The sequence below is a fragment of the Etheostoma spectabile genome, unplaced genomic scaffold, assembly GCF_008692095.1.
Source record: "Etheostoma spectabile isolate EspeVRDwgs_2016 unplaced genomic scaffold, UIUC_Espe_1.0 scaffold00009363, whole genome shotgun sequence".
In the NCBI taxonomy this organism is placed as follows: Eukaryota; Metazoa; Chordata; class Actinopteri; order Perciformes; family Percidae; genus Etheostoma; species Etheostoma spectabile.
The window spans coordinates 2,078-17,235 of NW_022603691.1; the positions used below are offsets into that span (position 1 = coordinate 2,078).

General features: G+C 42.4%; 2 non-coding genes across 2 annotated transcripts; both read right to left on the reverse strand.

The window, feature by feature from the left end:
• Positions 1–11,745: 11,745 nt before the first annotated feature.
• trnan-guu (transfer RNA asparagine (anticodon GUU)) lies at positions 11,746–11,819 on the reverse strand. Its single transcript has one exon. It is a non-coding gene; the product is annotated as a tRNA-Asn (tRNA).
• A 3,016-nt stretch (positions 11,820–14,835) lies between these two features.
• On the reverse strand, positions 14,836–14,909 carry trnan-guu (transfer RNA asparagine (anticodon GUU)). The gene has a single exon. It is a non-coding gene; the product is annotated as a tRNA-Asn (tRNA).
• Between the last annotated feature and the right edge of the window lie 249 nt (positions 14,910–15,158).

Genomic DNA, 15,158 nt, shown 5'->3' on the forward strand with positions numbered 1-15,158 from the left:
TATGGCTGCAGCCTGGAGCGTCCCAAGTCATCCGTTCCGTCTCATACGGTCTCGTCTCATACGGAGGTGTGTCCAACGGTAAATCCAGAGGGTCAAAATTACGATATCGCGAATAATTTTCCAGACGGAGTCACGGGTAAATTCGTGACCACATTTGTTGCAATCAATTGAAAAACGTAAAAAAACTGTTAAAGTAACCATTTTGCCATAACCTACATGTAGTTTGCTCATTTCTGAATGTTATGCTTGTGTTGTTCCATGTTAACGTAGCTACGTCTGATGAAACCTGCATCAGCGACGCAGCTGTTTCTGCCAAATAACGGCAGGACTCCTTAGGAGGGACAACAATCCACGATCTGCACACACATCAACAAGACTACAAAAATAAACATGTTACACGCTTTCCAAGACTTTTTAATTATATGTTCTATATTGTTTTCACACTTCACCGGGACATTGCTGCAAATACAACTGCTTATCAGCATGGCGAGAGCGACTGTCGGCCTCGGCTGTCGGCTCTCTGGGACCCGGGACAGAATGCTGTCGGGTCTCTGGGACCCGGGGCAGAATGCTGTCGGGTCTCTGGGACCCGGGGCAGAATGCTGTCAGGTCTCTGGGACCCGGGGCAGAATGCTGTCGGGTCTCTGGGACCGGGGCTGTCGGGTCTCTGGGACCCGGGCAGAATGCTGTCGGGTCTCTGGGACCCGGGTGTCAGGTCTCTGGGACCCGGGGCAGAATGCTGTCGGGTCTCTGGGACCCGGGGAAGAACGCTGTCGGGTCTCTGGGACCCGGGGCAGAATGCTGTCGGGTCTCTGGGACCCGGGGAAGAACGCTGTCAGGTCTCTGGGACCCGGGGCAGAATGCTGTCGGGTCTCTGGGACCCGGGGCAGAACGCTGTCAGGTCTCTGGGACCCGGGGCAGAACGCGGTCGTATTTTTCTACTACCGCGGCCTCGGCTATCGGCTCTCTGGGACCCGGGGCAGAATGCTGCCGGGTCTCTGGGACCCGGGGCAGAATGCTGTCAGGTCTCTGGGACCCGGGGCAGAACGCGGTCGTATTTTTCTACTACCGCGGCCTCGGCTGCCGGGTCTCTGGGACCCGGGGCCTCAGCTGCCGGGTCTCTGGGACCCGGGGCCTCAGCTGCCGGGTCTCTGGGACCCGGGGCAGAATGCGGTTCTGTTTGTCTACTACCGCGGCATCGGCCTTCGGGTCTCTGGGACCCGTCCTCGACTGCGTATCTCTGCCGCCACAGTCTTGGGTCAGGATGCGATTGAATTTTTCTTCCACTTCCGCCAGCGGTCCTATTGTACTTTGTGTTGTATTGTATGAAAGAGGGATTTTTTTTTAAACAAAACCAAATGCTTGAACTCTGTCGGGAGAGAAATTCCTTCTATAGCTGCAACTTGGCTCAAGGTTGCAGTTATAGAAGGATTTTTTTAGTTTGCCTATCACCTGCATTTTTTTAGAGACGGACATATATTTTTAAATAATTAAAAACACACCAAATATTTTATTCATTAGCATGATAGTTGACGTGAGCTTTAACTTTGAAAAGAGAGATAATAGTATTTGATTCCAGATGCAAGCTTTTATTTTGAAAAGTAGAAACTCGGGGATGGCAGAAGGATTTTTTTAGTTTGCCTATAATCTGCATTTATTTTATAGACAAACATATATTTTAAGTGTTTTTATTCATCTTTATTCATCATTCATCACATTCATGATAGTCTGCATTTATCTTATAGACATGTTTAGTTAAAAAAAAACATATTTTATTCATTTGTATGATTGTCGTTAAAAAAAAATCGCGATTTTGCATTTGTGACCCTCTGGATTTACCGTTGGACACGCCTCCGCATGAGACGAGACCGTATGAGACGGGACGGATGACATGGGACGCTCCAGGCTGCAGCAATATACTCTTGAAGCTTGTCCTCTAATTTTATTTTTTGTTTTGCCTAAAATTCATCAACTTGAAGATAATTAATCTTTTAAAGTAGTACAATTTTAATTTACCCTTTTGAGATGTTGTGAATGGCAAAATCATTACTTAATTCATAAAATAAAACCTTTGAAGGTTCAGTAATTACAGTTTTTTCCTATTGCTAACACACAATTTTGCAAACTAGTCTGGTTTTATCAAAATACTTAACACAATTCACAAAACCACACACCCAAACTGCAAAATACCTCATCTATCCTGCAAAATGAAGCACTGCAACCAAAACTACACATAGCATTATCAAAATCAAACTTTTGCATGAAACGACACACACTTCATTCATATTACCAGAGTTTTGCCTAACCAACTACACACTGTTGGGCATAATGAAAAGCACCCTCATCTTTACTATGCATTGCCATAATACTAAAATATGTATCAGATTGTTCACATGCACAGAAATATTTACACACACACGCTGTTAGAACATTTTATTGTTTCACTACAGTAAACAAGTCAATTCAACATATGCACAGCGGATATATTCACATGGGACCAAACAAAAATATTCGTAGAAAAGAAAATTTCAGAAAAAATATATTACAGTAAAAAAAAGAGGCAACAAAAATAATTAGGCAGCATCTTGCCGCACAGCTGGGTCTGGCCACAACGCCTCGTCAACATCACAGGCAATATCTTCTCCTGCCAGACATTGAGGGAAGAAGCGCCTTGAATGCCTTATCCATCCATGAATTGCACCCACATCAATGTCATCACATGCCTCTTCCATCGCCTGCACAAGAGGCACGCGCACAAAGGGCTGCCGGTCGTATACCTTCCACCGCCATGCCGAAAAGAACTCTATGGGGTTCAGAAATGGTGAGTATGGTGGGAGGTATTGCATGAGAAATGGTGGGTGGTCAGCAAACCAGTTTTGGACTGCGGCGGCACGATGAAAGCTCACGTTGTCCCATACTACAACGTACCGGTTTCCTTGAGGGTCTGCATCATTCATATGCTCTGGTGGTATGAGAATGTTGTGAAGTCTGTCCAGAAATGTGAGAATATGGGCTGTGTTGTAAGGTCCAAGGTTGGCATGACGGTGAAGGACACCATGCATACTGGAGATGGCAGCGCACATTGTGATGTACCCACCACGTTGGCCAGGAACATTTATAGTGGCTCTGTGGCCAATGACGTTTCTCCCCCTTCTTCTGGTCTTTGCCAGGTTAAACCCAGCCTCATCTATAAAGATGAACTCATGTGGGATTGCATGAGCATCCATTTCCAGTACTCCCTGAGAACAAAGAACAAAAATCTGTCAATATGGTGTTATCCAGTTCTACTGGATAACAGTCAATACAGTACTTACATCCACATATGCTCGTCTGACCTCTTTGTTTCCTTGAGAGTTTCTCTCAAACGGCACCTTATAAAGTTGTTTCATTCTAATTTGGTTTCGCTTGAGAATGCGAGCCAATGTGGACAGACTGACTCGTTGAATGTTGTGGAATAAGGTGTGTCTTGGATGATGAATTTCTCGTAATCTGATTTCATTATGTTCCAAAACCAAGTTTACAATTCCAGCTTCCTGTACCCCGGTGAACATTCGGCCCCTTCCTCCACCATGGTGTTGTCTCTCAGTCCTTTAGAAAAAATTAAATAAAGAAATATACAGAGCTTGGACATTGCAGCCTAAATATTTCCCCCCACAGTAGAGTACATTGTACAGGAAACTTGTACAGTTCATAAATGGCTGATGTCATACAGTAAGTAAACAGGTGTCACCCAACTGATGCACTATGTCATGGGGTGTACTGCATGTGTACTACATGAAATCTTAGTTACATACCTATTCTCCAGTCTAAAGGTCCGGATGACAGAGGCGACAGTAAAACGTCTCAAGTTTGGCTGCATTCTCTGTCCAGCCTCACGCATTGTCAGCCCATGGTTGATGACATGATCTACTAAGGTTGCTCGGATTTCATTTGAAAGTCTTTGTCTTCTTTGGCCATGAACTCCTCTACCTACTCTACACCTACCTCTCACTCTTCCTCCCCCTCTTGTTCTTAACCTCCCTCTTCCTCTTCCTCTCTCTGCAACGTCTTCCATTGTTGCTGTTAAAAAAAGGTGCTCACCTGTGGTCTTTTTATAGTGCTTACATCCTGATTGGAGTGTTGGCAATTACAGTTTTTTCCTATTGCTAACACACAATTTTGCAAACTAGTCTGGTTTTATCAAAATACATAACACAATTCACAAAACCACACACCCAAACTGCAAAACACCTCATATATCCTGCAAAATGAAGCACTGCAACCAAAACTACACATAGCATTATCAAAATCAAACTTTTGCATGAAATGCCACACACTCCATTCATATTACCAGATTTTTGCCTAACCAACTACACACTGTTGGGCATAATGAAAAGCACCCTCATCTTTACTATGCATTGCCATAATACTAAAATATGTTTTAGATTGTTCACATGCACAGAAATATTTGCAGATACACACACATGCTGTTAAAACATTATTTTATGTTTCACTACAGTGAACAAGTCAGTGCAACAAATTGCAGACATATTTACATGGAACTGAACAAAAATATTCTTACAAAAAACAGTAAACTGAAAAAAAATATTTCAGACAAAATACATCACAGTAAAAAAAAGAAGCAAGAAAAATAATTAAAGTTTTTTCCATTTGCCGCACAGCTGGTTCGGTCCACAACATCTCGGCATCACAGACAATATGTCCCCCCCACAGACATCGAGGGGGGAGCACCTTGAGTGCCTTATCCATCCCTGAATTGCACCCACATCCATCTTATCACATGCCTCTTCCATAGCCTGCACAAGAGGCACGCGCACAAAGGGCCGCGGGTCGTATACCTTCCACCACCGCCATGCCGAAAAGAACTCTTCTTTGAGGTTCAGACATGGTGAGAATGGTGGGAGGTATCGCACGAGAAATGGTGGGTGGTCAGCGAACCAGTTTTGTACAGCGGCTGCACGATGAACGCTCACGTTGTCCCATACTACAACGTACCGGTTTCCTTGATGGTCTGCATCATTCATATGCTCTGGTAGTGTGAGAATGTTGTGAAGTCTGTCCAGAAATGTGAGAATATGTGCTGTGTTGTATGGTCCAAGGTTGACATGACGGTGGAGGACAACATGCATACTGGAGATGGCAGAGCACACTGTGATGTTCCCACCACGTTGGCCAGGAACATCTATAATGGCTCTGTGGCCAATAACGTTTCTCCCCCTTCTTCTGGTCTTTGCTAGGTTGAACCCAGCCTCATCTATAAAGATAAACTCATGTGGGATTGCATGTGCATCCATTTCCAGTACTCCCTGAAAACACATACAAATTTGTCAATATGGTGTTATCCAGTATACAGGGAAACAATGTTCCTCCACCATGGTGTCGTCTCTCAGTCCTTTAGAAAAAACAAAATAAAGAAATATATAGGGCTTGGACAATGCAGCCTAAATATTATTCTTTTCATAGTGCTAACATCCTGATTGGAGTGTTTACAATTAACCAATGGGTGTTTGGCAAGGTGGCACATGTAATTAGTCATTTAGCTCATGTAGTGTCATTTTAAATGGCAGTGTTTTGAAATGGCAAACATGTGACTTTATGTCAGATTGTTGTGTCTTATGCAGGAAACTGTGTTCAGTGCATTTAAAAAGTGCAGAAAATGTGTGTAGCACCCCACCACTCCCTACAATGCCCAAGCTGCAATAAACTGACTTCAGACAGGAATAATGGGGTGTTTGGGTTCGGTTCTTTAAGGTAGCTACCCCGAAGGTTTACCTATATTGGGTTAATGACATATTACCCTAACTTTACCATGTATATATATATAGTTCCATATTAGAAGAACTGACTCCAGACAACTCTTTGAACAAACAAATGTATAATTTACTGGACAATAACTTAAAAGGGACAAATATTATTAAGCAGTTCAAATGAATAAACAGAAAAAATATATATTAAACACAAATAGGTTAACTCAGTTTTCAAATAATATTACCGACATTTATACTTTTCTTTACCCCGTTTAACTTAAAAAAAATACTAGAAACATTAACACACTGTGGTACCACACACACAACCACACATCCACACACACACAAGCAAGATAGAAAAAAAAAAAACCCGTTGCAGGCCTGATGGTAGCTTGTGAGCGGTGCGTCCGAATGACGTTTTTTTTCTTCGGCGAGGGAAATCACAAAAATCCAACTTACAGTTAGTCGTTAGTCCCGGAAACACTGTCCCACCACGAACACGGAAAAACACTCAATCCAGCAACGTCCTCCTCCGCAGGATACACACCGCCGTCCTCTCAGGTTGCAGCCAAACGTCCTCGGAAACAGGAACTCTCTGCCGTTAGCTCCCACGGTTAGCAAGCACACAAGCTAGCACTGCAGTCAGACAAGAGAAGTGCAGTAATGTACTCCGCTACACCGTCGTCAGTCCACTCAGATATCCTCTAAGCTACTATTCTCGTGTCGCTCAATGTTTCTCAGTCTCTTTTTTCAATTCTCTCTCTACCGTCTTTCTCGTGTATCTCTCGTGCGTCTCCCTCGTGTATCTCTCTTGTGCGTCTCCGGCCCGTCTCCCTGACGTCTCTCCAACGTTCCGTTATCAAAAAAAAACAACAACAACCCCTCCCTCACACATTCACTTCCTTACTCACAACCATTCACCACAGACAACATTAACTGACAACAAAACTGGCCAATAGTATAACACATTTCCAACTAAAGGGCAGTACGTATAAATATTGTTCAGTTTACACCTCTGCTAATGTTATTAACTATTTAGAATACTGTATTTTAACTCCTAACTTTAAACATCTTGCAAAACTTTGTTTAATGTAGAACTTAAGTGTTTAAAGCTCTCAGTTACAACTTTGTGATTCTCATTTAAACTAAATGGCTTTCAGTTTACTGGCATAACAAACTTTTCTGTTTCCTACATATGCTTCATGTAGAAACTAACCAGTTCAAAGCCCCTATATTTACACCAGGGCTACATGTGTTTAGACTTTCTGAGACTTGAGAGGAAGTTTTGCTCTCTGTGTGTCAGTTTAAATAATTGTGCTGTGCATGTCATTTTAGTGTGTTAGCAAATGGAAAAAACTGTATTCAACAACATTCAACGAGTCAGTCTGTCCACATTGGCTCGCATTCTCAAGCAAAACCAAAACGCAATGAAACAACTTTGTAAGGTGCCGTTTGAGAGAAACTCTCAAGGAAACAAAGAGGTCAGACGAGCATATGTGGATATAAGTACTATATTGACTGTTATCCAGTAGTACACCATATTGACAGATTTTGGTTATTTGTTTTCAGGGAGTACTGGAAATGGATGCTCATGCAATCCCACACGAGTTCATCTTTATAGATGAGGCTGGGTTCAACCTAGCAAAGACCAGAAGAAGGGGCCACAGAGCCGTTATAGATGTTCCTGGCCAACGTGGTAGGAACATCATAATGTCAAAATAATAACATCATACATAATGTGCGCTGCCATCTCCAGTATGCATGGTGTCCTTCACCGTCATGCCAACCTTGGACCATACAACACAGCCCATATTCTCACATTTCTGGACAGACTTCACGACATTCTCATACCACCAGAGCGTATGAATGATGCAGACCCTCAAGGAAACCGGTACGTTGTAGTTTGGGACAAGAATATTTTTGTTCAGTCCCATGTAAATATGTCTGCTGTGCATATGTTGCACTGACTTGTTTACTGTTGTGAAACATTAAATTATGTTTCAACAGTGTGTGTGTATCTGCAAATATTTCTGTGCATGTGAACAATCTGATACATATTTTAGTATTATGGCAATGCATAGTAAAGATGAGGGTGCTTTTCATTATGCCCAACAGTGTGTAGTTGGTTAGGCAAAAATCTGGTAATATGAATGAAGTGTGTGGCATTTCATGCAAAAGTTTGATTTTGATAATGCTATGTGTAGTTTTGGTTGCAGTGCTTCATTTTGCAGGATATATGAGGTGTTTTGCAGTTTGGGTGTGTGGTTTTGTGAATTGTGTTACGTATTTTGATAAAACCAGACTAGTTTGCATAATTGTGTGTTAGCAATAGGAAAAAACTGTAATAACAACATAGATGTTTTGGAAATATAGATATTTATTTATTATATTTATCGCCCCTCAACAGGCCACAACTGGGCAGAATTTAACAATGCTCGTTAAGCACTATAGCAAAAATAAATAAGACATATACACTTTGTAGTGAAAACAACTGATAGTTATACTTGTGGTCTGGTGTGTGCGTCGAGCCGGTGTGTGTGTGTGTGTGTGTGTGTGTGTGTGTGTGTGTGTGTGTGTGTGTGTGTGTGTAAGTGTGTGTGTGTCTGTGTGAGTATGTGTGCGTCTGTGTGTGTCTGTTCGTGTCTGTGTATGTATTTCTGTTTGTGTGTGTGTGTGTGTGTGTGTGTGTGTGTGTGTGTGTGTGATAGAGCAATGGGGAAGTGAGTAGAGTAGCCACTTCAGAGTCAAAGTGAGCCCTCCCCCCGATCCCTGGGTAGAGAGCTGATGCTGGAGATGAGGAGATAAAGACGTCATGGTTGGTAAAAACAGGAAAAGAGCTGATGACGGTTGCCATACTGATAACATTTCACTGGAACTCAATCTATCTCAATCTACGCGTGCAACCAACGGCTGCTGTCGAGCTAACGTTAGCCGCACACACACACACACACACACACACACACACACACACACACACACACACACACACAGACAGAGAGCTGATGCTGCAAAGTTTCTTCGATGATGAGATAAAGAGGTGTCAGTGGGGGGGGGAGGTGTCAGTGGTAGTTGTAGATGTTTAACAAAGCATCTGCTGCTGCAACTGTCTGAAGTGAAATGTCTCCACCTGCTGAATGGTAGACCCTTAATAACATGTAGTGAGGAAATATCTTTGCAGCTCTTTTAAAGACTCTACCATAATACCTGCTGGAGATGCCAGGTCCTCATACATGTAAAGCATGAGCTCTACCACTGAGCTACATCCCCTGAAGATTTACAGATTTTTTTTCTTTTTTCTGAGATAGACTTATCTTTATTAATCCTGTGGGGATACTCCCACAAGGAAATTGAAATTGTGGTAAAACATGTGATGTTAATGTTGTGTATGGCTTCAAAACTTGTAAATGCAATGCAATGATGCAATGATTGCACTGCTATGCTATTAATCATAGTCGAAAAGTAACACACCTGTTATCTTTCTGCTGGAGAATACAATGTTCACTGCAAATCTTGTAACACATCTAGGCATTGTGACTGAAAATAAATGCAAAGAGAAGCATTGGTGGAGACGGGTGGCTTCCAGTACCTATAAGATAATACAATGTTGTTCAAGTATTCTACCACTCAACCACCAATGCTTGACACGGTTCAAGTTGCACCACTTAAAAAAATCAGCCTGCATGGCCACATTATGTTTTCACAAGTGTCAGTAAAAAGGTAATTTATCCATCTTCCATCAAACACGGATTGGGGGTGGCAGTAGCTCAGTCCATAGGGAGTTGGGTTGGGAACCGGAGGGTAACTGGTTCAAATCCCCGTATGGACCCAAAAAGTTGGGAGCGTGGATTGGTGGCTGGAGAGATGCCAGTTCACCTCCTGAGCACTGCCAGGTGCCCTTGAGCAAGGCATCATATCCCCCCGGACCGCTCAGGGCGCTGGTTCAGCTGGCAGCCCACTCAATCTGACATCTCTCCATGTATAGTGCATGTATAGGTCCTGAGCATGTGTGTATTTTCAGGCCTGTGTGTGAGTATTAACAAAAAGTGTGTACACAGAGTGTAGTGCAGTTATTTCCCCATTGGGGACTAATAAACAAATTATCTTTCTTATCTTATCACAGCCTCTTGGGCTGCCTAGTGTACCAACAATCAAAATGGAGCTGAGAAGATGCATGACTGAAATCTAGACGTTAACATGACCAGAAATTAGCTGTTTGTCTTCACACAAACATGCCCTTTTTGTGCAGGGGTTAATTCTGAATAGTAGTAAAGGAAAGCTGCGTTAGCCAGGAATCGGACCCAGGTCTCCCAGGCAGCAGCCCTAAACTGATTCCCGTTTATTTCCTTTGGTACTGCTAAACAACTACCATAATATATCGAATTATCATTTCTTTTTTTGTGGTCATATTCTCGCATTTCCTTCAACCTTTGCACACGGTCTTCTGTCCTGGCCTTTTCATGGGGTCATGACAAAGCATCTAGGGTTGATCTTAGCCTTCGTGTGAGTACATAGGTTTCCAGAAACATTGCTATTAAAGACCAAATTGTCAGTTTTTCTGAAATTTTCCAAACCATTGCAACAGCATTCATAGCCTCGTTGGCGTAGTAGGCAGGGTGTCAGTCTCATAATCTGAAGATCGTGAGTTCAACCCTCACACGTGGCAGGTGTTTTAAAAACAACGGGGGGGGAGGGGAAATTATACTGTCAATAAGTAGACTTCCAAGAGATTTGCAAACAAAAAAACACAACTGATGCTGAAAATACAGTGACTTTCAGGTGGTCAACTACTGGCTCAAGCACATGAATAGAAGGTGGGATTTTATTGTTATTTCTGAGATCAACAATCTAAGGCATGTGTTGACGGGGAACGTCTTAATAAGTAGACTTCCAGAGTATTTGCATAACAAAGACACAAGCATGGACGCTGTGATAAGATGGTGATATAATTAACCACGTTTAAACACACCTTACACCTTACACTTTGAAACTAAATAAACAGACACATAGTTAACAGAGATCTGAGTGTTGTGTGGTTATTGTAGATAGGTAATGTTTGTGAAGTATGGTATGGTTTTAAACACAATGATGGATTTATGAATGCAGCAGTAGCATGTAAATCACCATAGTTTTAGATGTTAAAATGTCCGCACAAGAAAGCTACGGGGTTACTGTGGGGAAATGGAGAATGGCTAGGTTAACTGATGATGTTAAACATTGTGAAAATTAACGGAACATGTGAACACGTTAACATGCAGGTCCTGGATGCACTTGACGTGTTGTTGCTGCACACACCAGATGTGCTCCATGCGCACCTGGTCCAGCAGTGGCACCCCCATGAGGTCCCTCCCGTTTGCCCCTCCCAGTTCCTGCAGATGGTGGCCTCCTCACCGCGTGTCCTCCTGAGACAGTACTGACTCAGCTCCTTCTTACTGATCTTTGCATCCACCACATGATCAGTCATGGCTGGCACACCCTCCTGCTTGAGCTACTCTGTCTTTGCCCGCCGCAACAGAGAGAGGTCTCCTGCATCCCACTCAAATATGCAGCAGAGAGACAGCTCATGAAGGTGGGGTAGAGGGAATGAGCGTCAGTGGTACACCCGACAGCCAGCCTTCGCATGAAGTACCAGATGTCCAGCCGTATGTGGAGGTCTGGCCACTCCCCAAACCTTGTCTGCAGCTTGTTGGACCCCAGCAGCAGTGGGGGTGCAAAAGCTGACTGATGATGTATCAGTCATTTTGCTGGTGGTTTCTTGGTCACAGCAACAAGCTTGATCATTGACATACAGTTGCACACCACGTATCACAAAACTGTTGGGTGGGGCCTTATGTATTTGCTTGAATTTCATCAAGTGACCTGCATACCAATGACTGCAAAGATTAATATGTACATGGTTTGCAGAACTGAACTGTTCTAATAGAGGTAAGGCCACTTGGGTTATCTTCTGCACAAGGACAAACCCCAGCGTTGGCTCTCTCCAGGTTATTTAAGCAACAAACGTCCCTGGGTGGACTTGAACCACCATCCTTTCGGTTAACAGCCGACTGCGCTGACCTATTGCGCCACAGAGACTGCGCCTGGCTGATGTTTTATGAGCGAGAGCTCGATCTTTAAACCACAAGCGTTTGCTTTATGGCTTTTTGAGGTTGAGATGCACATCAGGCTATTTACTTGTCCGAAACTGGGAAAGATGCCTCACGTGGAAATTTAGAAGCATTGTATTTTTCTTACATGGCAATTGGATTCTGACTTTCAATTAAAATATTTGGCATCCAAGAAAATTTCGGAACTGATGATGTATCAGTCATTTTGCTGGTGGTTTCTTGGTCACAGCAACAAGCTTGATCATTGACATACAGTTGCACGCCACATATCTCCAAACTGTTGGGTAGGACGTTACGTATTTGCTTGTATTACATCAAGTGACCGCAAAGATTAATATGCACATGGTCTGCAGAACTGTACCCTCTAATATAGGTAAGGCCACTTGGGTTATCTTTGGGCTGCTCTATGCTCAATTGTGCTGGCTCCTAATCTGGGTTAATTTAACAATAAACTGTATTTTAAACTACACATTTGGGTTGGAACAGCACCTTGCTTCAGGGCTCGTCCGGGAATTGAACCACGGACCTCTCACACCCGAAGTAAGAATCATACCCCTAGAACAACGAGCCACGTAAAAATGTACTATTAGCAATTTCCCATCAAGTAAATGTGATCAGTCAGTGACGCAAAAGGCAATGGTCAAGTAGTTGGTTTGGCATGTAGTGTTTTTATGGCTCCACTGCCAGACTGAGCTTTCTGATTATATTGGACGAAAGACTACTTTTGAAACAAAACATTTTACCAACATTCAAACTTGAATTTTTCTATCAAACATGACAGCAGAATTAGTAATGAACTTGCATATTTTGTAACTGTAATCAACTCAGATAAGCTTTCTAGCGAGAATCATACCTCTACACCAATTTGTCTTGCGGATGACACTTATTTTTCCATCACATTCAATAAATAAACCAGATTATTCAATCCATGCCTCAACGTCTATGCAAAGTAGTCTCATCCAGGACTTATCGCACTTTAAGCAAGAATCATAAACCTAGACCAATGAACAAGGAGAGTCATGTCCTGCTCGTTTGTTCCTCATACTTTTTCCCAGTTTTTTCTGCTGCGTGCAGTTGAAGCAGAATATGAAAAATATCCTGCATGCTCTATTACCATTTTGCTTGCTCCTAATCTGGGTTAATTTAAAATGTGCGCACAAGACAGCTACGGGATTACTGTGGGGAAGTGGAGAATGGCTAGGTTAACTGAAGATTTTAAACATCGGGAAAATTAACGAAACATATGAACACGTTAAACATATACGGGCATATAACACATAACTACAGTCTGAGTCTTTGGATGGTATAGGTAACGTATCGCTACCGTGACGGCCAACATGCACCCCGTCAAAGTGGCCATTTAAAAACAGGGCGTTGCCAGTACAGATATAAATAGCAGAGTCAACAAGGAGTCTACCAAGTCGGCTCTTATGACTTTAGATACTTCACAAGGTTTGTCATAGGAGTTCAATGTCGAACGTAACATGTACAACTCCAAGTGATCAAATTGGTTGCTTTCCAGTTATATAACATTTAAAAGTGGCAGTGTTGGGGTTTGAACCCATGCCTCCAGAGAGACTGGAACCTAAACCCAGCACCTTAGACCACTCAGCCACACTACCTACGCATATATTCTTTCCACATCGTGATAAACACGTGGACCGTAACTAACGCTATGCTGTGAGGATAAGCTAGCTTTAATAACGTTGTTTGGTAAAGCTAACACAACTCGTTTTACATGCGCTGTTTGCGACATCTTTTTTACTTTACTGTCAGACCATTGCCTGAAATACAATGTAACCCATATTCTGGAAGTTTAGGGTTGCTGCTAGCTTATGAGCTAGCTGTTGCTGCATTTTGGCTAACATTACCTCCGGTTAATGCTAACGTTATTTCCCGATTCTGTTGGTTGGTTTGTCAGTGTTTTAGTATGAGTAAGCAAAACTTATTAAAGCTATTTTATAGGCCTAGCATATATACTAGTGGAGGTAAAGTTAACGTTAAACCGTTACCTTTACATTTGCCCATCTAGTTTTAATAGGATCTAATGTTAACATTAGGCTATGTCTCTTAAAAAAAAACACCCATTCTATATGTCGGGTGACAGGAAAAGCGTCTTTAAGTAACGTTAATGTTGTGGATGGAAGGGGAAAAAATACTCTTTGTAGTTTTTTAGCTAAAAAAGACCTGTGCTAAATTTAATTCAACGTTAACCACATTTAGCTCAAGTTTTGGTTGAAAATTCAGTGTCTCCAGCATTTATGGAGAGCAGTTTTTTGCCTTGTCTTCAGGGTTTGGCCACTTAAAACCATCTGGATGTCCAGCAAAGATTTGCCTCTGGGCCTTACTTTGCAGTAGTATTATTGCTTTCTGTAATGTGATATTTCATTGAATTCATCCTTTTTAGTGTATGAGACCTTAGCAAAAGAGTGTGTAACTCAAAGAAAGTTAGGAGTTGAGTCAATAGCTACCATCATACAACACAGAATTAGGAATATTCTGTAGACATGTGAAAAACCATCAGCACTCGGCAAACTATAAATTTGCCATGAGCTGGTCAGTCTGTGACAGTCACAGATTAAAGGCAGACTCAAAGGGTAGCACTTTAAAGAAAAAGTGTGAATGTGTAGTGTTGTAAATAGACACGAAAGGCAGCACTAAATTGGCTTAGTTAGCGTGAAGAAGAGTCCAAGGAGACGAAAGATAACGTCTCTAAAAATAGAGTCGTGAAGGGTAGTGACACTGACGTTGATCAAGAAAGGTAGCACTAACATTGACTAATTAGTGTGACGGTAGTCTCAAGTTTACAATTGTGTTTTATCTATTTTTTTTCCTTCTTGTAAAGGATACTTGTGTTTTTTCTGATTAATATGTACATGGTTTGCAGAATAAGGCCACTTGGGTTATCTTTGGGCTGCTCTATGGTCTCCTGCAGGAGGATTAATCCCAAGAGTTGGCTCACTCCAGGTTATTTAAGCAACAAACGTCCCTGGGTGGACTTGAACCACCATCCTTTCGGTTAACAGCCGACTGCGCTGACCTATTGCGCCACAGAGACTGCTCCTGTCTGATGTAAAGCTAAAGAGTATGTAACTCAAAGAATATGGTGTTAGGAGTTGAGTCTATAGCTACCATGGTTTATGGGGGAAAAGAAAAGTAAAATTTAAAAAATTATTTTCCTAGCCGCTTAAACCGGTGTGGGTATCCCAAGGCTATTAGCTGCCATTTAAGGAGATTAAGAACGATTAAACTATGGAGATAAAGCAGAAGCATCAGTGGCGGGAACATGAAAGCAAAAATCCTGCAG